The sequence below is a fragment of the Misgurnus anguillicaudatus genome, chromosome 5, assembly GCF_027580225.2.
Source record: "Misgurnus anguillicaudatus chromosome 5, ASM2758022v2, whole genome shotgun sequence".
In the NCBI taxonomy this organism is placed as follows: domain Eukaryota; kingdom Metazoa; phylum Chordata; class Actinopteri; order Cypriniformes; family Cobitidae; genus Misgurnus; species Misgurnus anguillicaudatus.
In genome coordinates this window covers 36,470,211-36,493,225 of record NC_073341.2, presented here as the reverse complement: position 1 = coordinate 36,493,225, position 23,015 = coordinate 36,470,211, and the positions used below count along the sequence as shown (strand labels likewise).

Genomic DNA, 23,015 nt, shown 5'->3' with positions numbered 1-23,015 from the left:
TAAGTTGAAATAATTTTTTAGGTGTTACCAATAAAAATGTTAAGCTTATCAATGTCACTTTTAAAGGGAGAAAATGTCAATTGAAACATTTTTTAGGCGTTATCAATAAAAATGATAAGCTTATCAATGTCATTTACAGGGAGAACATTTAAGTTGAAATAATTTTTTAGGTGTTACCAATAAAAATGTTAAGCTTATCAATGTCACTTACAGGGAGAACATTTAAGTTGAAATAATTTTTTAGGTGTTACCAATAAAAATGTTAAGCTTATCAATGTCACTTTTAAAGGGAGAAAATGTCAATTGAAACATTTTTTAGGCGTTATCAATAAAAATGATAAGCTTATCAATGTCACTTACAGGGAGAACATTTAAGTTGAAATAATTTTTTAGGTGTTACCAATAAAAATGTTAAGCTTATCAATGTCACTTACAGGGAGAACATTTAAGTTGAAATAATTTTTTAGGTGTTACCAATAAAAATGTTAAGCTTATCAATGTCACTTACAGGGAGAACATTTAAGTTGAAATAATTTTTTAGGTGTTACCAATAAAAATGATAAGCTTATCAATGTCACTTTTAAAGGGAGAAAATGTCAATTGAAACATTTTTTAGGCGTTATCAATAAAAATGTTAAGCTTATCAATGTCACTTTTAAAGGGAGAAAATGTCAATTGAAAAATTTTTTAGGCGTTATCAATAAAAATGTTAAGCTTATCAATGTCACTTACAGGGAGAACATTTAAGTTGAAATTATTTTTTAGGCGTAACCAATAAAATTTTTAGCTTATCAATGTCACTACAGGGAGAAAATGTTAGTTGAAATTATTTGAGGTGTAACCAATAAAAATGTTAAGTTTATCAATGTCACTTTTAAAGGGAGAAAATGTAAATTGAAAAAATTTTTAGGCATTACTAATAAAAATGTTAAGCTTATCAATGTCACTTTTACAGGGAGAAATTTTAAGTTGAAATTATTTTTAGGCGTTACCAATAAAAATGTTAAGCTTATCAATGTCACTTAAAGGGAAAACATTTAAGTTGAAATTATTTTTTAGGCATAACCAATCAAATTTTTAGCTTATCAATGTCACTTTTATATGAAGGAGGATTAGGGCCAAGCTAAAATAAAAAAATAAAACCATCTCAAGAATAAAGTCATTAAAATGCGAGAATAAAGTCATTATTTAACGAGAAAAAAGTCAGAATAAATATAATTTTGAGAATAAAGTCATTATTTAACGAGAATAAAGTCTTAAAATTTCGAGAATAAAGTCAATTCAGTTTAGGCCTATTCTTTACGTTGTTTACTGAATTAAGACAGTGATATACATACACTAAATTCACTACACACTATAATATATTATTAAAGCATGTACGGTCAAGCAGAAAAGGCCAGAATGTGCTCGTTTTCATTAAAGGAAACAAATGTGCACTTTAGTGGTTTGTGTTCTTATACTGTTTGTAAGTGATGCGACTAATTCGTGGTTAGTGTTTTTTTTTCTTTCTAAGCCGGTCTGTAAAATTATCTGCAAACACTTAATATTATTGTTATTTGGTGGATTGATTAAGATTTGTGTTACCATGTTTACTATGAAAATATCATTGTTAAACTTTAGTTACTATCAGACTTCTTTTTCGATGCAAAGCTCGTCACAACATGTATATAGCCCATCATGTGTGTGGCTCATCCTTTCAAAAAATTATGTTTACGGCACAACATGTAACCTTATGTGCATCATGCGTGATGTCAAAAGAAGTGTCTGCTGCAGCTGTAATCTGAGTTTAGCGTTAAAGGGGACACAAAACTTTAAGATGTCAAAAAAGGCTTTAGTGTGTCCAGAGTACGTATGTGAAGTTTTAGCTCAAAATAACTTCTAGATAATTTATTATAGCATGTTGCAACTGCAACTTTGTACGTGTGAGCAAAACATTTTTTCTTTTAAATGCAAATGAGTTGATCTCTGCACTAAATGGCAGTGCTGTGGTTGGATAGTGCAGATTATGGGGCAGTATTATCCCCTTCTGACATCACTAGGGGGGACTTATTTTTTCACATGTTTGCAGAGAATGGTTTACCAAAACTAAGTTACTGGGTTGATCTTTTTCACATTTTCTAGGTTGATAGAAGCACTGGGGACCCAATTATAGCACGTAAACATGGAAAAAATCTAATCTCTTTTAAAGGGAAAGTTCACCCAAAAATGTGAATTCTGTCATCATTACTCATCCTCATGTTTTTATAAACCTCTTTACATTTTTGTTTTCTGATGAACACAAAAGAAGATACCTCGATACATGATGGTAAGCACACAGCTAATGGTAACCATTGACTTCCATAGTAGAAAAATAATTTTATGTAAGTCTTGTGATAAATTATGAAGAAAATGTTTCAATAAATGATGGTAAGCACACAGTTGACGGTACCCATTGAATTCCGTTGTATTTGTTTTCCTACTATGGAAGTCAATGGTTATCAGATGTGTGCTTACCATCATTTATCAAAATATATTTTTTGTGTTCATCAGAAAACAGAAACGTATATATTTCATTCAGCTTTCTGAAATACCCCCAGACAACTAACTTGTATGAAGTTGTTTTTCAGAAGGGAATGTTCATCCCTATACTAAAGTTATCATCATTGTGATATGTCTTTGAATAATCTCTTATTATTATCACACAGGTCCAAGTGCTCATCTCCACTCAAACCTTTGCAGAGAAATGAAAACGTGAATGCATATTTGATCTGCAGTCGCCACCTGGTGGTGAAGAAAAATAGATAGCATTAACAGAAAGTCTGACTTCAACACGTTTTTGGTGGTATGGTACAGTGCTTTATATAGATTAATGGTATATGGTACAGTCTTCTTTAGCTTAAAGGTAAATATAACAGTGAATAAAGATCATTTTTAAACTGTGTTTAGATGTAGTTTAATAAAGTTTAGAGTATCAGTGAAGCAACTTTAAGCGATTTCTACATAAAATCTATAATGTAAAAAATATAATCTTGATATCTTTAATAAGTTAACGTTTTTTTAATAAGGCCTGTTTCTGTTTACAGTTGTATTATGCCACATTTAACCTCTAGGCTTAATTGTTTCTTACCAAAGATAAGAGATTGTTGCATAAAATTGGAATAAATATTTTTTAATATTAAATATTATTTTTATAATATATATAGAATCTTTTCCGATGCTTTAACTGCTGTAAGGGATGAGGGATTGTTATCTAACTTTGTAATTGTCTGCTTTTACTATAGGGTTTTTTGACTGCCATATGACTGTTGTTAAGCAATGAAAAAACTTTATTTTGTTTGTATCATGCATTAAAATATATGATATCTGATGCTTTTTGATGATTTAAATCTCCATACAATCTGAGCATGTTTGTGTTTTACTCTTGAATAATACTCTTATTCTTTTAACATTACTGGTAATTAACATAGCGCCATCTAGTGGTTGTAAATATATAATAAAATAGATCTAAATATTTTAATACAAAATAGCATTTATACATACTGTAAAATACATTTTAAAAAGTAGCAATAAGCATTAAGACATATTAAAGAGTTTTGATATGATATTCATATATATCTACAATAAAAAGTCCAAATGTTGTTAATAGTTTTAATTAAACAACACAAGGGACATAAAAAATAAAATAAAAAAAAACATCAGAGTTGAGCCGTAATTACAGAACAATCACTGAACTCAATGACATCTAAATAGAACGCGCCAGGTGGTGCTCGTGAACTTGACATTTTACCAAAAAGCGACCAAAATGATTAAAACATAATACGCAATTTAAGATAAGAATTACGCAATATGGGGCCTTGTTTTTCAATATCCCTCACGAAAATTAATCATGGTTTTATGTGGTAAAAGTGTAGTAACCATGTTTATTGGTATACTATTAGCAAAACCATGGTTATTTTGTGTAAAGTTGTATTGTTTTGTGATGTGATTAAAGCTTATGTGTACTTGATATATGTACGTGAACGTGTTGTATTGTTTGTAGACAGCAAAGGTTATATTTTGAAGAAATTTGGTTTTATTGGATCAGGGATTAATTTGAAATGTTGAATTTAGGGTCCGTCTCTAAAGTTACGCCTTAATATACACGTTTCTACTTTTTACAGCATTTAAATGGAATGACTTTTAGTCAACAAACAGTCTCAGGGAAAAAAAATAAGTTGAACAATTTTTGATACAGATATGTTCCTTTGAGGAACCAATATGAACTTATGTTCAGAAGTGTACTTTTTGAAAAGGTACCGCCCCAGTGAAACCTTTTTCTGAGTGTGTACTTGCTGGTATATTTTTAATACATTCAAGCAGGCACATGCACACATAGACATCAAAGGGGGCTTGAGCACCTGCCCTTTTTATTCCTGGAGAGAATGTGCCCTTTGTTTCTGGGGTGCTTTTTTATTTAAAAAAAAATAATATGATCTTTATTCATATAACTGATGTCTGTCTGTTTCTTGTGTTTTTTTACTTATTACTTATTTCATTTAAAATGAATTTATTCAGGAATCATTTCAATGAGATTTAAACTCTTACAAAAAATAGCGCTATTTGTGGTAAACAAACGGTTAACAGATGAGTCCCGCCTTCAAAACTCACATCGCTAATATGATTGGCTTTACCTTTCCTAAGTCCCGCCTCTCTAACTTACTTCGCTTTATGATTGGTTTTTGTCTTCCCTCGTGTATTGTAGTAGGCTGCATTTGCGCTTGTAAGAAGCGCCAAAGCTCCGCCTGAAAGAGACGCGATGTGCATGCCCTTGTGAAAAAAAAGTGTGCTTAAGTGTACTTTTATAAAGTGTACTTATTACATAAATAATACACTTTAAGTATATACACTTAAGTGTGAATTAAATGCCATCTTTTCGGCGCACTGAATGCACATTAAGTGTAATTAATTTCACATATATCATATATTAAGTTGAAATAAAATGTAATAAGTTGCCATTAAGAGTGATTTTTTGGAACAACTTAATTGGTACTTTATTACAACTTTATATCTACTTTCATAATTGCTTCTAGTGTTTGCACTACACAATATAATAACATGCAATTAATATGATTTAAAATGCACTTTAATGTCTCTTTACTCTTAAGTGTGAATTAAATGCAATCTTTTCAGCGCACTGAATGCACATTAAATGCAATTAATTTCAAATACATGATATATTAAGTTGAAATAAAATGTAATAAGTTGCCATTAAGAGTGATTTTTTGGAACAACTTAATTGGTACTTTATTACAACTTTATATCTACTTTCATAATTGCTTCTAGTGTTTTTACAATATACTTAAAGTGCACTACACAATATAATAACATGCAATTAATGTGATTTAAAATGCACTTTAATGTCTGTTAACAATACTCTTAAGTGTGAATTAAATGCAATCTTTTCGGCGCACTGAATGCACATTAAGTGTAATTAATTTCACATATATCATATATTAAGTTGAAATAAAATGTAATAAGTTGCCATTAAGAGTGATTTTTTGGAACAACTTAATTGGTACTTTATTACAACTTTATATCTACTTTCATAATTACTTCTAGTGTTTTTATAATATACTTAAAGTGCACTGTTCAATCTACTGTCAAGCAATTAATGTGATATTAAAAATAAGTTAATGTATATTAACAGTACATTTAATTACTCATTAAATGTAATGTTTCAAATACAAGTTTGCCAAGTAAATTCAAATATACAAAATTAAATTCAATCAGTTGAACTGTGATTTCAGTGCAGTGAAGTGATTTCAATGCATCTCTCTACAGTATGTACTTTAACTACTTCTATTGTATGTGAAATATGGTTATGTACTTCTCAAAATACTGAAAAAATCTAGTTAATTAAATATGTATTCATTTCAGTTTAATGCATTGCAAACAAACAAAAACCACAATGCCTACACTGACAATAAAACAGTTTGGAAGTCAGATTTTTTGTTTTGCAAAAGTACATTTAATAAATTAATTATGAGTTGTATATGTCCAAACAAAAAAACCTCATTTTAATATTGTTAAATTGGAATCAAACAACTATCAATATTGAATAATTACATCCCTTAAAAAAAAATAAACTCAAAGTTATTATTTTTTAACATTTTAACAGACAACTAAAAAAGAACTGCATGAACTTTAAATTAACAAGTCTTTGGTAGGTCACATCAGTCTAATGATCATTTATTAAATGCGTTTAGAAATATTGCCATGAAAGTGTACTTTCTTTATGTAGCGGGTATTAACTCACTTACTTATGGACCAGGCATAATAATAAGATCAGAAGGGTGCACGGTACGAAGGAGGAGGTAGCAGTGATAGTGAGCAACAAGCAGAGACAGAAGGTAAGTTGATTAATAAATTATTTTACTTTGAGTATTGAGAAACCTTTCTTTTTCTTTCCTTAATCACAAAAAAATAGTAAACAACAATGAAAATACAATTAACTATATATACCAGGGTTCCTCAAATCTTACCCTGGAGGTCCAGAGCACCACAGAGTCCAGCTCCAACCCTAATCAAACCCACCCACCTGTGATTTCCTAGTGATCATGAAGACCTTGATTAGCTTGCTCAGGTGTGTTTGATCAGGGTTGGAGCTAAACTCTGTAGTGCTCCGGACCTCCAGGGTAAGATTTGAAGAAGGGGGATATATACTATGGGTGCACCCTCTAAATGCGCTTTTCCATTGCATAGTACCCCACGGTTTAGTTTAGTTTGGGTCGGGTCAGCTCACCTCACTTTGGCGTGGTTAGCTTTTCCATTGAGTTTAGTATCACTTCGCAGTGGGAGGAATTATAGGCGTGTCGTTATATTTGCGCTGAATACGGCGGTGACATCATACAAGAGAGAGCGTCCTTGTACATTCCCATACATTTATTTATTAGTCCGCCACAAAATTAAAATTGGCCACCACAAATAGATGTTTACTTTGCACATCGCGTTTATAACTAACTCTGTCTCACATAACAGTTTCTGTTCAAACACCCGTGGCGTCTGTCGACGGCGCTCCGCTGAGCCTCAATGAAGTTGCATTAAAGCATAAATAATACTGACGTGCACGTCGCGCATGTGCCGCCACAAACTGCAAGTCTGGAAAAAAACTTTTATGTGTTCCTGATTCACAACCTGTGGATGTTTTTAATCGCTAAAAGGGTGTTTGGAAACTTAAAACAGAGCACAGATGACAACATGTTTGCTCGAGACAGCGCAAGCTAGCAGCAAGCCTTAAGCTAAAGCTAATATTTTACATAATAGGATGACGGCGCCGATGACGATTCTCTCAGACCAATCAGTGAACTACAGTGTTTACGCGTCACGTTTGGTATCAGCTCGGGCCGCTTGGAACCCCAACCGAGGTGGTACGAAAAAAAGTATCGGGTACTACGAAGTGATCCCAATGGAAAAGCTCCCAAAAGTGAGCTGACCCGACCCAAACTAAACCAAACCGTGGGGTACTATGCAATGGAAAAGCGCCATTAATTACTTCTCATTTACAGAAATCACAGTCACAATCAATGTACAAAGATGGTACAAATTATATATGTAACACACTGAAATCCGTATTCAAGTTCAAAGTTCTTATCAATTGGAGTATTGATCAGTCTTAAATTATCAGATTTGTGCTTCTGAAATGTTTCAGTTCAATGAAGTAAACAAACAAAATAAGGAAACAGTTTCTGAAATGTATCCTCTTACTTGTCTGAAGAAAAATATTTAAAATAGAAATTTGTCCTTTCCTCTAGATTCGTGATCCAATCAGGTCGAAATGGGAGGCTCGCCATCAATTAGGAAAATCCAGCTCAAGGAATGTTCATACGAAAGGAAAAAACATTCAATATTGTGTATCAATAATGATGAACAATTGTACACAATACAGGAAACAAATAAAATACATATATAAGTGCCATCATCATAATAAATGACAATTTAGACAAATACCTGTCCATTCACGTGTTTCTCTCTCTTTTTGTCTTTCACAGGCACGTGCAACCAAAATGGCGTCAGCGAACAGCAGTGAACACAGCGCACCATGTGGTTTTACATAATCACACTGCAATGAACAATCCAACCCATATAACATCACAATATAACACCATTTTGTCTCGTATGGATTAAACAAATAAAATGATATGACATTTAAAGTGTTGACATTCGTTTTTATGGCTAATTATAACATTGGTAATTATAAATAACTCACCAGGTCAAAATGAAAGCTCAAAAAGTGCTCAATCCACACAATCACGCTGTATCATTGAATATATGCAAGTTAAATTCTGATTTCTTCAGTTTATATGAACTTAGGAGTCATATTTAATCAAATTAAACACTCTCGCGTTAGATAGAGTGTCTCTGTCGCTCTGCATCTCTCCTCTGAACTGAGAGACGCGATCCGAAAGCAAAAAAGGGGCGGAGCTTACAATTAAACACTCCGATTGGTTTACTCATTTCAGATTTATAATTCAGATTGAATTATTCACATGTATTTCCTCATTTATAAAATAAATGTAGATGTATGAATAGTCTCTATTATTTTTAAGCACACTTTTAAAATAATAATATTTAACTAGATAGAAAAGTTTGAAGACAAACTTTATGTTGGCTTGACAAAGCCTGGCCTAAAAGTTTAAAACAGTTTGAGAGAAACTTAAAACAAATTTAGTTTAGTAGTCTAACTTTCCATAAACATGATTTAACAAAAAGTTAGCATGTTAACATGATTTAACATGAAGTTGGCATGATGCTAACATGAATTAACATGAAGCTAACATGATGTTAACATGAATTCGCATGAGTTAGCATGATGCTAACATGAAGTAGCATGAAGCTAGCATGATGCTAGCAAGAATTAGCATGAAGTTAACATAAATTAGCATGAAGCTAACATGAATTAGCATGAAGCTAACATGAATTAGCATGAAGCTAACATGAATTAGCATTAAGCTAGCATGAAGCTAGCATGAAGCTAACATGAATTAGCATGAAGCTAGCATGATGCTAACATGAATTAGCATGAAGCTAACATGATGCTTAAATGAATTAGCAAGTTAGCATAATGCTAACATGAATTAGCATGAAGCTAACATGAAGCTAACATGAATTAGCATGAAGCTAGCATGATGCTAACATGAATTAGCATGAAGTTAGCATGATGCTAACATGAAATAGCATGAAGCTAGCATGATGCTAACATGAATTAGCATGAAGCTACCATGATAGCATGAAGCTAGCATGATGCTAACATGAATTAGCATGAAGCTAGCATGATGCTAACACAAATTAGCATGAAGCTAGCATGATGCTAACATGAATTAGCATGAAGCTAGCATGAAGCTAACACGAATTAGCATGAAGTTAGTGTAACCCACAGTTCAAATAGAAACATAAATAATATTAGTGAAATAAATAATATATATAATAATATATAATATAATTAATACATTGCAATAAATAGATAAATACGTTATTTAGAAACCACACAATATATTAAAATATTGATTTTGTAAAAGTTTCAATTCTTTTAATGATGTTGAACCATCCCTTTAGTTTAAAATCCCTCTGCCCCTTTAAGACACTTTCACTGTTATGCACGAGCTGTTTTGTTTTGTTTTGTTTTGTTTTTTTAACATTAACGGCAGAAGCTAACGGAAAATCGATAAGATACACACGGAATCCAGACACCTTAAACTAAACTCCAAAATTAGGCTTATTTAACACTTCTAATATTTTGTTCATCGAGAATCATCCCTATAACATCTTAGCGGTGGTTTTGAGGAGTGTTTTGAAGACGGTTTTGGTGAGTTTCACTGTGTTTTAATGTGTATTGAGTTCAATATATTACAGTGTAACAAATTATCGGTGTACAATCAGCTTATGAATGTTTTATGTTAAAAAAAGGGAAATGTATGTAATATTAAGATTTTTCCCTTATACTTTGACATTGTATATTGATTTATTTGTATTTTGGGAAACGGCAAAGCAAGTTGTTTGATGTTACCATGGTGACAGTCAGTAACGAGAGGAATCGCAATCCTCCGTTATCAGCGTTAAACATGAGAATAAGCAGTTGTTACTGTTGAGATAATTTATTTTATTTATTTATTTGACATTTTCTTTATGGCCTGCTGTGCAGGCCAGGTTTTTTTCCCCTACACGGAAAGTTTGTGGACAGCTCGACACCGGATCGAACCTTTGGATAATCAGCGTATTGCGAGACAGCATACGAATGAACAGATATTTCAACTGGATACTAGATGGCGAGCCAACCCAAGGATCTCTAACCTGCAAGAACTGAAACACCGCATTCTGATCGCTTACACGGTTTGACCTGAACAAAGTGAACCACTGAGCTATATTCTTTTAATCACATTGGACATTGACCTTTGAACACATCGAATTGGACGGATCCTCTGAACTGAAATTCTGAAATTGCAACACAATAATTTAGATTTATTGAATAGAGAAATTGGTGAATAGGTGAATGTATGAATGAAAATTGGTTGATGTATTGTATTTTTTTTTTCTTTTATGTTTTCTGTTAAAGTGAGACTCCAAAGTGTAGCAATTGCACAAACAAAAGAAACATTTAAATCCTTACATTTTACCTGCAAAGAAAGAGTTAGACCCTATAAAGTGAAACAATCACACTAACATAAGCACACTAAAATACGTACCTGTTCCCTTAAAGAAGAGTTAACTTAAAAGAAAACTAGAAACAAATAGCTTAAAAATAGTTAAAGCAACTGTTCTAAAAGAGCTGATTAAAATTTAATAGACCGGTCTAAGAACAAAACTAACCAGAATAAACCCATACTTAAACCAGTTAAATCCATTTAAACTTATTTAAATAAGAAAAGATTAAATATAAAGGATTTAAAATTATTTATTATACATATCGTACTGTAAATATTTATTGATTATTTATTGACATACATCTTTTACTGTAAATATTTATTGATTATTTATTGATCTACATTTTGTGGGGTAAATATTTATCAATACATTTATTGAATAACTTATATTGATATATTTATTTAATTATTCTATTTATCTTACTAACTTACCTATTCCATTCTTATTCCTGTTCAGTAAACTGCTAATTAATTTATATAAGTTTTCATGTCTCATGTGTCTTTTCTAATATAACATACACCACTCAACGAACCTAGAACTGGTCCAGTAGCATAGTTATTACGATTGCAGTGACATAAGTGCTACATAAAATTTGGCGAGCCAGCAGCCAGGAGTGGTATTAATCAAAATAAAATAGAGTTAAAACTAGAGTCTAATCTTAACGAGACATGGAAGCAGTCCAGCATAACAATGTAAAAGTCCCTAATGCTGTTATCGTTAGTGGCATTACCGATACAGAAACAGATGAAGAACTTTTTGACTTTCTTAAGCAATATGGTTCCATCGAAAGAATAATTCCAATAGACTCCACACACACAGCACACTCAGACAAGCAAGTCATTATAGAATATAGATATGGCACAGCTGTACAGGCACTTGCATCTTTATTGCCCTACACACTTGACACTAGTTCCCCAGCTAAATACAGTTACTGCATTATAACCCTAGCTAGTGTCTACACACCTGTAGTTAGCAAAACAGCTACACAGACCTACCTCTCTGAGCTGAAGGAGATAGCAAAGCAGACTGGCAAGGACCTTGCAACTCTCCTTAAAGAAGAACTCTCCATCATCAGCAATGCTGTTGACCTCGAGAAGTCCGAGACTCAAAGTGACAGCATGGAATTGAAATCACCTGAGCAACATCTTCCACAAAGAGCCACACAGGTTGGCCCTCAGAACACATGTCCAGAGCAGCATGTCCAGCCAGGCGGCGACTGGACGCCACCTTCAGCACCAGCCAAAGAGACACCATCTGTTCTGAAACTCTGTGACATGAATCCACCAGAAATTCAGAAAGTAATCATTGAACACATTGTGCGAAATGAAGACTCTGCTATGCATGTAAACACAGCCCTAAGAATCCGACCCTTTTCTGGGCATCTCCCTAGACCCAACAATGAGGCAGATTATGAGACCTGGCGCTCTAATGTGGGACTTCTTCTCAAAGACACTAGGCAATCAGACCTGCACAAATCACGGAAGCTCCTTGAAAGCCTCTTGTCACCTGCCATTGACATTGTGAAGCACCTGACACCCGAAACACCTCCAAGTGTATATCTGGATATCCTGGACTCTGCATTTAGCACCGTTGAAGATGGCGACGACCTATTTGCAAAGTATCTCAATACAATGCAAGACAGTGGTGAGAAACCCTCAACTTACCTCCAACAGCTGCAGGTGATGTTGAATGCCACCCTCAGGAGGGGGGGTGTCTCTGCAAGTGAGTTTGACAGGCAGCTTCTGAGACAATTTGTCAGAGGTTGTTGGGACAACACCTTGATATCTGAGCTGCAACTGGAGCAGAAAAAGCAAAATCCACCTACCTTTGCAGAACTGCTGCTGTTACTCCGCACAGCAGAAGACAGGCGAGCTTCCAAAGCATCTCGGATGAAGCACCATCTCAGTTCCTCAAAACCCAAGGTGTCATCCCATTACCAAGGCATTTGTGTGCAGTATGATGAAGAATGCAGTACATCGCATTTACCTTCTCCTTCACCAGAGATTCAAGATCTGAAAAGGCAAATAGCAGATTTACAAACCCAGCTCGCACGTGTCACGCAGAAAAGTCAAAGAAAGAACCAAGCTAAGCCAGCTCCCAAACTGAAGGTGCCCACACCTGGTTTTATGGGAGTTCAGACTCCCACACCTCACAGCCAAGATGAAAAGACCAACAGCAGCAGGAGACCAAAACCTTGGTACTGCTTCAGGTGCGGAGAGGATGGACACATCAAGCCACAGTGTGATGGTGAACCAAATCCCTCTCTGGTAGCCTCAAAAGGAAAGCTGTTGAAGGAAAAGCAGCAAGCATGGGATGTTGTAAACAGCACTTCAGAGCCTAAGAATTTTTAGAGCCAGTTCCTGCAGAGGGACAAACAGGGACTGGGAGACAGACAAAGTGTCCCAAACAGAAACGACGTGTTTCTAACATGTTCTCTAACTCTACCACCAAGAGACAGTCAACAACCCTGCCCAAGGGACTGATTGGAGCACGGTGCACTGCACAAGTGACCATATGTGGCAAAGTATGCAGCTGCCTATTAGACACAGGCTCTCAAGTCACGACAATCCCAAACTCCTTCTATCAAGAAACCCTGTCTCATCTTCCCATCCACTCATTAAGTGACTTGCTTGAGGTGGAGGGAGCAAATGGTCAGGAAGTGCCTTACCTTGGCTACATCGAAGTCACCATCAGCTTCCCTAGGAGCACCTTTGGAGTGGACATTGACGTTCCTACACTAGCGTTAATTGTACCTGATATGCGCTCAACTCTGTCATCAGTACTAGTAGGAACCAATGCTTTAGATGTTCTCTATGAGCAGTATGCAGATGTCACTCCTCAGAACTACCAGTCCCTTCCATATGGCTACAGAGCAGTCTTAAAAACTCTAGGAGCCAGACAAAGACATACTTTTGATTCAAGCATGGGGAAAGTGAGACTACACAGCAGAGACGCTGAGACCATTGCTGCCGGTCAGACAAGAGTCTTTGAAGGATCAGTGAGCTGCAGAACAACTAACTGCAGTCAGTGGGTGATAGTAGAGTCACCAACAGCAGTTTCGTTACCAGGTGGCATACTGGTAACTGACGGGCTAGCAAACCTGCCATCTAAGCAGCCCCACTGCTTACCAGTCATTCTGAAGAATGAGTCAGACCATGACATAACTCTACCCCCTAAGGCTGTGATAGCAGAGTTCCATGCCATCAAAAGTGCCCAGTCTCTTCAAACTCTTGGTTCCAAACACTCAACAGACCTGATCCCCAAGAAAAAAATTGAATTTAACTTCAGTAACTCTCCAATATGTAACAAGTGGAAAGACAGAATATCCGAAAAGTTGAACTCCATGCCTGAGGTGTTCGCGCAGCACGACCTTGACTTTGGCCGTACTGACAAGATCAAACATCACATAAAGCTTAGTGACGAGACACCTTTTAAGCACAGAGCGAGGCCTATACACCCACAGGACATCGAGGCTGTACGAAACCACATCCAGCAACTCCTTCATGCAGAAGTCATCCGCGAATCTGAATCACCCTTCTCCTCGCCGATTGTGGTCGTCAAGAAGAAGAATGGCGATGTCAGACTCTGCGTGGACTATAGAAAGCTGAACTTGCAGACGATCAAAGATTCATACGCCTTACCCAATCTGGAGGAGTCCTTTTCAGCATTGACTGGATCAAAGTGGTTCTCAGTGCTCGATCTCAAATCTGGATTTTACCAGATCGAAATGGAGGAACAAGACAAGCAGAAAACTGCATTTGTCTGTCCACTTGGATTCTATGAATTCAACCGGATGCCTCAGGGGATAACAAATGCCCCAAGCACATTCCAGAGGCTCATGGAACGCTGCATAGGAGGATTGAACATGAAGCAGGCTCTCGTCTTCCTGGATGACTTGATTATCTTCTCCTCAACACTACAAGAGCATGAGGAAAGACTGATGCGGGTGCTCAACCAGTTGAAAGAGTTTGGCCTGAAGTTATCGCCCGAGAAATGCAAATTCTTCCAGACCTCCGTGAAGTACTTAGGACACATTGTGTCTGAGAAGGGAGTTGAAACAGACCCAGAGAAAATAACAGCTTTAAAAACCTGGCCAAGACCAACTAAACTGAAAGAACTGAGAGCATTCTTGGGATTCTGCGGTTACTACCGTAGGTTCGTTAAGGACTATTCAAAGATTGTGAAGCCTCTCAATGCCCTCACTGCTGGATATCCTCCATTGAGAAAAGGCTTTAAGACCACAGTGAATAGTGAGAAGTACTACAATCCAAAAGACCTCTTCGGTGACAGATGGACTACCACTTGCCAAACAGCTTTTGACACTCTCATCGAGAAGCTAACCACTGCCCCTGTCCTCGGGTTTGCTGACCCCAAGTTGCCTTACATCCTGCATACAGATGCCAGCACTTCAGGTCTTGGTGCAGCACTCTACCAGGAGCAACAAGGACAGAAGAGAGTCATCGCCTATGCAAGCCGTGGTCTGTCAAGATGTGAAAGCAGGTACCCTGCCCACAAGTTGGAATTTCTTGCCCTTAAGTGGGCAATTACAGAAAAATTTCAAGACTACCTCTACGGACGCCCATTTCTTGCTGTCACTGATAGTAACCCATTGACCTACATACTTACCTCTGCCAAGCTTGATGCCACAAGCTACAGGTGGTTAGCTGATCTGTCAACCTTCGATTTCCAGCTGCAGTACAGGGCTGGGAAGCAGAATCAGGATGCAGACGGGCTGTCCAGACGTCCACATGATAGGCTACCTGATGACTCATCGTCCCGGAAAGAGATGGAGAGGATACAGCAGTTCACAAAAAGACACCTGTCAACAGAAATGGATGAAAGCACCATCAAGGCCATCTGTGAGAAGCACATGGTTCATGATGAAGGAACATTGCCTGGAACTACTTTGGTTATGTCGCTTGCCCACCATTCAAGTGCTATTCCAGAGGGCTTTGAAGAGGAATGCCAGCTAGACGGTGTGAACGTCATCCCGATGATAACACCCACTGAGATGCGGGAGAAGCAGAGGGCAGATTCTTGCATCAGTGCAGTACTCAGACAGCTGGAGCTGGGAGAAAAACCTCCACCATCTCTCAGAAAAGAACTCCCTGAGCTCTCCCTCCTCTTCAGAGAGTGGAACAGGCTGGAGATCTTAGATGGCGTCTTGTTCCGTAAGCGACAAGAGGGTGCACAGACTCACTACCAGCTTGTGTTACCTGAAGATCTGAGACCTATAGTTCTGAAGAGTCTCCATGATGACATGGGCCACATGGGTGTAGACCGGACGCTTGACCTTGTCCGCAAACGTTTCTATTGGCCAAAAATGTCAGCTGAGGTAGAGGCCAAGATCAAGACCTGTGACCGCTGCACGAGGCGTAAAGTCCCACCAGAGAAAGCTGCACCTCTTGTGAACATCACAGCCACACGACCTCTTGAGCTGGTATGCATGGACTTTCTCACCCTAGAGCCAGACTCCAGTGGCACCAAAGACATCCTGGTCATCACGGACCACTTTACGAAATATGCAGTGGCCATTCCCACCTCAAACCAGAAGGCTCAGACTGTTGCCAAATGCCTTTGGGACCACTTCATTGTCCATTATGGCATCCCAGAAAGACTCCATAGTGATCAAGGTCCAGACTTCGAGTCCCGGACTATCAAGGAGCTGTGTGACCTAGCAGGCATCCGTAAGATACGAACTACTCCATACCATCCAAGAGGTAACCCTGTTGAACGCTTCAACCGGACCCTTTTGAGCATGCTAGGCACCCTAGAGAACCAGAGGAAGAGTCACTGGCGAGAATATGTCAAGCCTTTAGTACATGCCTACAACTGTACTAGAAGTGAAGTCACTGGTTTCACCCCTTATGAACTCATGTTTGGAAGACAACCAAGGTTACCAGTAGACTTAGCATTTGGCTTACCTGTCAACTACAAGCAAGGCTCTCACTCACAGTATGTCCGCAACCTGAAGTCCCGACTGGAAGCAAGCTACAAGGTAGCAACAGAAAATGCAAAAAAGATTGCTGATCGCAATAAGGCAAGATTTGACAAGCATGTTGTTGATTCCACCCTGACTGAAGGCGACAGAGTCCTGGTGAGGAATGTTCGCCTCAGAGGCAAGCAGAAGTTGGCAGACAAGTGGGAATCTGATGTGTATGTTGTCATCAAACAGTCTGGAGACATCCCAGTCTATGTTGTGAAGCCTGAAACCAAAGATGGTCCGATACGAACACTTCATCGAGACCTGCTACTGCCTTGTGGGTTTCTTCCTCTTACCCCAGTTGAACCTGAAGTGGCCATCAAGGAGAGACCTAGACGTCCAAGGACTCGTCAGTGCCCAAGGAGTGAACAGTCATATGAATCTGAATGTCAAGACTCTGATTCCGAAGACCATGACATCACCTACTTTTATGGGCATGATGCCACGGTTGTAGATACCATTGGTGTTCACCACACCCCTGCAACCATAGAGTCCTTCATGAGAAACACAGAGCCGAGGAAGCCAAGACATTTCACAGTGTCCACCATTGAGAAAGACCTTCCAGATGTAGCTAAAGCTTTTCCTGAGGCTGCTTCTGTGATAACTGTTCCAAGTCTACCAGATGAAACCTACCTACCTGTAAATCCGCAGAATAACTTACCTGAGATAAATCCGGGAGAGAATAACTTACCTGAGATAAATCCGGGAGAGAATAACTTACTTGAAATGAATCCGGGAGAGAATAACTTACCTGAGATGAATCCAGGAGAGAATAACTTACCTGAGATGAATCCGGGAGAGAACACCTCGCCTGAGATGAATCTGGGAGAGAATAACTTACCTGAGATAATTCTGGGAGAGAATAACTTACCTGAGATGAATCCGGGAGAGAATAACTTACCTGAGATGAATCCGGGAGAGAATAACTTATCTGACATGAACCTGGGAGAGAATAAGTTACCTGATGCAAATCTACAGGAAGATGCCAGAGAGAATGGAAGCCACCTAAGAAAGTCTAGTAGACACAGACAACCCACAAAGAGACTTACTTACCCCCACTTAGGAAATCCCTTAGTCACAGTAGTGCAGTCATTGTTTCAGAGTTTGAGTGCAGTCATCTCAGACTCTTTAAATGAGCCAAACTCCTGGCAGTCACATAGAGTGATGGCCGTGTAGTTGCTAATAGGATGCACAGGGACGTGCATCAGGAAAGGAGGGGAGGATGTAACCCACAGTTCAAATAGAAACATAAATAATATTAGTGAAATAAATAATATATATAATAATATATAATATAATTAATACATTGCAATAAATAGATAAATACGTTATTTAGAAACCACACAATATATTAAAATATTGATTTTGTAAAAGTTTCAATTCTTTTAATGATGTTGAACCATCCCTTTAGTTTAAAATCCCTCTGCCCCTTTAAGACACTTTCACTGTTATGCACGAGCTGTTTTGTTTTGTTTTGTTTTGTTTTTTTAACATTAACGGCAGAAGCTAACGGAAAATCGATAAGATACACACGGAATCCAGACACCTTAAACTAAACTCCAAAATTAGGCTTATTTAACACTTCTAATATTTTGTTCATCGAGAATCATCCCTATAACATCTTAGCGGTGGTTTTGAGGAGTGTTTTGAAGACGGTTTTGGTGAGTTTCACTGTGTTTTAATGTGTATTGAGTTCAATATATTACAGTGTAACAAATTATCGGTGTACAATCAGCTTATGAATGTTTTATGTTAAAAAAAGGGAAATGTATGTAATATTAAGATTTTTCCCTTATACTTTGACATTGTATATTGATTTATTTGTATTTTGGGAAACGGCAAAGCAAGTTGTTTGATGTTACCATGGTGACAGTCAGTAACGAGAGGAATCGCAATCCTCCGTTATCAGCGTTAAACATGAGAATAAGCAGTTGTTACTGTTGAGATAATTTATTTTATTTATTTATTTGACATTTTCTTTATGGCCTGCTGTGCAGGCCAGGTTTTTTTCCCCTACACGGAAAGTTTGTGGACAGCTCGACACCGGATCGAACCTTTGGATAATCAGCGTATTGCGAGACAGCATACGAATGAACAGATATTTCAACTGGATACTAGATGGCGAGCCAACCCAAGGATCTCTAACCTGCAAGAACTGAAACACCGCATTCTGATCGCTTACACGGTTTGACCTGAACAAAGTGAACCACTGAGCTATATTCTTTTAATCACATTGGACATTGACCTTTGAACACATCGAATTGGACGGATCCTCTGAACTGAAATTCTGAAATTGCAACACAATAATTTAGATTTATTGAATAGAGAAATTGGTGAATAGGTGAATGTATGAATGAAAATTGGTTGATGTATTGTATTTTTTTTTTTCTTTTATGTTTTCTGTTAAAGTGAGACTCCAAAGTGTAGCAATTGCACAAACAAAAGAAACATTTAAATCCTTACATTTTACCTGCAAAGAAAGAGTTAGACCCTATAAAGTGAAACAATCACACTAACATAAGCACACTAAAATACGTACCTGTTCCCTTAAAGAAGAGTTAACTTAAAAGAAAACTAGAAACAAATAGCTTAAAAATAGTTAAAGCAACTGTTCTAAAAGAGCTGATTAAAATTTAATAGACCGGTCTAAGAACAAAACTAACCAGAATAAACCCATACTTAAACCAGTTAAATCCATTTAAACTTATTTAAATAAGAAAAGATTAAATATAAAGGATTTAAAATTATTTATTATACATATCGTACTGTAAATATTTATTGATTATTTATTGACATACATCTTTTACTGTAAATATTTATTGATTATTTATTGATCTACATTTTGTGGGGTAAATATTTATCAATACATTTATTGAATAACTTATATTGATATATTTATTTAATTATTCTATTTATCTTACTAACTTACCTATTCCATTCTTATTCCTGTTCAGTAAACTGCTAATTAATTTATATAAGTTTTCATGTCTCATGTGTCTTTTCTAATATAACATACACCACTCAACGAACCTAGAACTGGTCCAGTAGCATAGTTATTACGATTGCAGTGACATAAGTGCTACATTAGCATGAACCTAACACGAATTAGCATGAAGCTAGCATGAAGCTAACACGAATTAGCATGAAGCTAGCATGATGTTAACACGAATTAGCATGAAGCTAGCATGATGTTAACACGAATTAGCATGAAGCTAGCATGATGTTAACACGAATAGCATGAAGCTAGCATGATGCTAACACGAATTAGCATGAAGCTAGCATGATGCTAACATGAATTAGCATGAAGCTAGCATGATGCTAACATGAATTAGCATTAAGCTAGCATGAAGCTAGCATGAAGCTAACATGAATTAGCATGAAGCTAGCATGATGCTAACATGAATTAGCATGAAGCTAACATGATGCTTAAATGAATTAGCAAGTTAGCATAATGCTAACATGAATTAGCATGAAGCTAGCATGATGCTAACATGAATTAGCATGAAGCTAGCATGAAGTTAGCATGATTTAGCCTGAAGTTAGCAAGATTTGTTATGAAATTAGCATAAAAGCTAGCATGAAATTAGCATGAAGCTAGTATGACTTAGCATGAAGCTAGCATAAGGCTAACATGACCAAAAGACCCAACCCCCATGCCTCTATGATGTTCGGATACAGAGATATAAGGCTTTGTTTATTATGTTGCTAGGGTGCTCATTTTTGGTTGCTAGGGGCGTGGCTTAATACCTCAATAAGAATCCTCAGAGACTGATTGGATGCCTGAGTAAAATGAGCCCATCCCCATGTCTCTGTGACACTCTGCTGCAAAGATATCCATCTGGGCATTTTATAATGGCAGTCTATGGAAGATGTTGCTAGGGTGCCCAAAAATGGTTGCTAGGGGCGTGGCTTAATAGCTATGGGGTGATCCTAAGAGACTGATTGGATGCTTGAGTAAAATGAGCCCACCCCCATGTCTCTACGACACTCTAAAGTGAAGATATTCCATCTGGGACGCTTTTATTCCCTTATATGGGCATGTTCCCTGCCCCATTATAAGTCAATGGGGAAATTTGGGTGCCTCTTACACCCCAGGGGTGAAACTTACAACCCAATATGATGTATGTTCTTACAGAGCCTGCCAGCCTCTTCAAATGTGGTAACCCACAAGTTTCTACAAATTCCTCGCTTGCAGCTATGACCCGTCAAAGTTGGTCGTAATGTTAAGTCAATGGAAAATTTGGGGTGTTTGAGCGCCCCGTTTAGGAATTCGGTAGGTCCCATCAATTAGAAAAGATATAGCATAAATCTACGTACCAGTCTTAAAAGTTTTGTAAAGTTTTGTGGGTGTAGCTTGAAAGCTCTAGGAGGAGTTACTGTTAGAAAAAAGTGTGAACAGAAGAATAATAATAATAAGCTTAGATCGAAGAACAGTATGTTGGCTTTGTCAAGCCAACATAATTATTTAACCAGGGTTACATTTAAAGAGTAACTAAACCCTAAACCAACTTTTTTTAGTTAATGATCTGTAAGAATGATGCTTTATTAGTGTTGTTCATTGATTTTAGTAAGTTTTTTGACATTTGGATATAAAGTGTTTCAATACTGCAATATATGGTGTAAAAACGTCTGAGTGCTGCCCTCTTCAGGTTGAACGGTGGCTACTGCAGTTTATTTTTCCTATTGGATGTTGAGTCCAAAAAATGACTCGTGACGTAAGCAGATTCAAGCTCACCACGCCCTTGTTACGATCTCAGCACACACTTGGTACGAGCTTAGTTCGTCCCCTCTATCTCCGTTTGGATCTGCCCACATTTCTTGCATTTTTCAAATCTTGCCAGTGGGCGGAGTGAGGCTCTGACCAGGGGTTTAGTTACGCTTTAAGTAAAACTAAATTAGACAAAGTGCATTTTTAAAAAGTGTACTTAAGTATGTTAAGAAATATATTGATGAAAGTGTACTTACTATAAGTTAAGCTTAATTAGACAGTATTAAAAAGTGCATTTTTAAAAGTGCACTTAAGTGTGTTTATAAATATTATGTTGAAAGTGTACTTTCTTTAAGTTAAGCTTAATTAGACATTAATACAAAGTGCATTTTTAAAAGTGCACTTAAGTGTGTTTATAAATATTATGTTGAAAGTGTACTTTCTTTAAGTTAAGCTTAATTAGACATTAATACAAAGTGCATTTTTAAAAGTGCACTTAAGTGTGTTTATAAATATTATAATGAAAGTGTACTTACTATAAGTTCAAATTAATTAGATATTATTAAAAAGTGCATTTTTAAAAAGTGTCCTTAAGTGTGTTAGTGAAATATTATGATGAAAGTGTACTTACTATAAGTTCAAATTAATTAGATATTATTATAAAGTGCATTTTTAAAAGTGCACTTAAGTGTGATTATAAATATTATGATGAAAGTGTACTTACTATAAGTCAAAATTAAATACATATTATTACAAAGTGCAGTTGTAAAAAGTGCACTTAAGTGTGTTAATAAATAGTGTAATTAAAGTGTATTCCATTTAAGTACGCTTAAGTGGTCTTTAATTTGTATTATATTATATTATCAGCAAGTGCACTTTTCGAAAATTATACTTTTATTATTTTAAGCACACAAAAAGTATGCTTTCAATACACTTAAGTACGCTAATTTTTCACAAGGGTGATTATGCAGGCAGCTACCGGTAAGTGTGTGAGGAAGAAAGCATTCTTGTATTAACAGTTTTATGCACAAAATATGGGACACATTGTTACGCATAACGATTCAGGGACATTGTTTTCCACGCCAATCCCATATTAACCTGAAGAGTTGCAAACTTGTAACCGTGTAGTGTATGTAACAGACTGCTTATTAAATAATAAAACACAAACAATAAAATAATTGCTAACTACAGTAGTAAGCTTTTTGTGTGCGTTTTTTTTTTTGTAATGGCTGTTAAATAAGTATAATGTGGAGTGCTGGAGTAGATTGGGAAGAAATCTGATGGTTCAGTATTTTACTTGCCTAGTCAGAATTTTCACTGACATCACAAAAAAGTAAAATATAAAATACAAATAAAATAGGCCTAATCTATATTTGTTGTTTCTGACATGTGTAACCCTAATAAATATGAAACCTAAGATTAAAGGTGCCAAAGAATGTGTTGCCATAATATGTTAAATTGTTCTTTGACAATTACATAGAAGGTATGTAACTTTATTAAGTGCAAAAATTATCCAGAAACGTTTTTACATGTCCTTTTACAACCCTAGAATTTCTAATTTGAATGAAATGGTCTATTTTTGCCCTATTTGAAAGGGTCATGAATAATAATGTTGAGCTCTGCTCTGATTGGCTCTGCTCTGAGGCTCATGCCAGAAGCTCACATTAG

General features: G+C 36.4%; 2 long non-coding RNA genes across 2 annotated transcripts; one reads left to right on the top strand and one right to left on the bottom strand.

Annotated features, from left to right (window-relative positions):
* Nucleotides 1-7,508: 7,508 nt before the first annotated feature.
* LOC141363990 (uncharacterized) lies at nucleotides 7,509-8,584 on the bottom strand. The gene is made up of 3 exons (XR_012369737.1): nucleotides 8,225-8,584; nucleotides 7,966-8,077; nucleotides 7,509-7,825 (listed from the first exon to the last, which is right to left on the bottom strand). It is a non-coding gene; the product is annotated as an uncharacterized lncRNA (long non-coding RNA).
* Nucleotides 8,585-9,436: 852 nt separating this feature from the next.
* Nucleotides 9,437-10,584, top strand: LOC129451086 (uncharacterized). Its single transcript, XR_012369736.1, has 2 exons — nucleotides 9,437-9,820; nucleotides 10,157-10,584. It is a non-coding gene; the product is annotated as an uncharacterized lncRNA (long non-coding RNA).
* The last annotated feature ends 12,431 nt before the right edge of the window (nucleotides 10,585-23,015 follow it).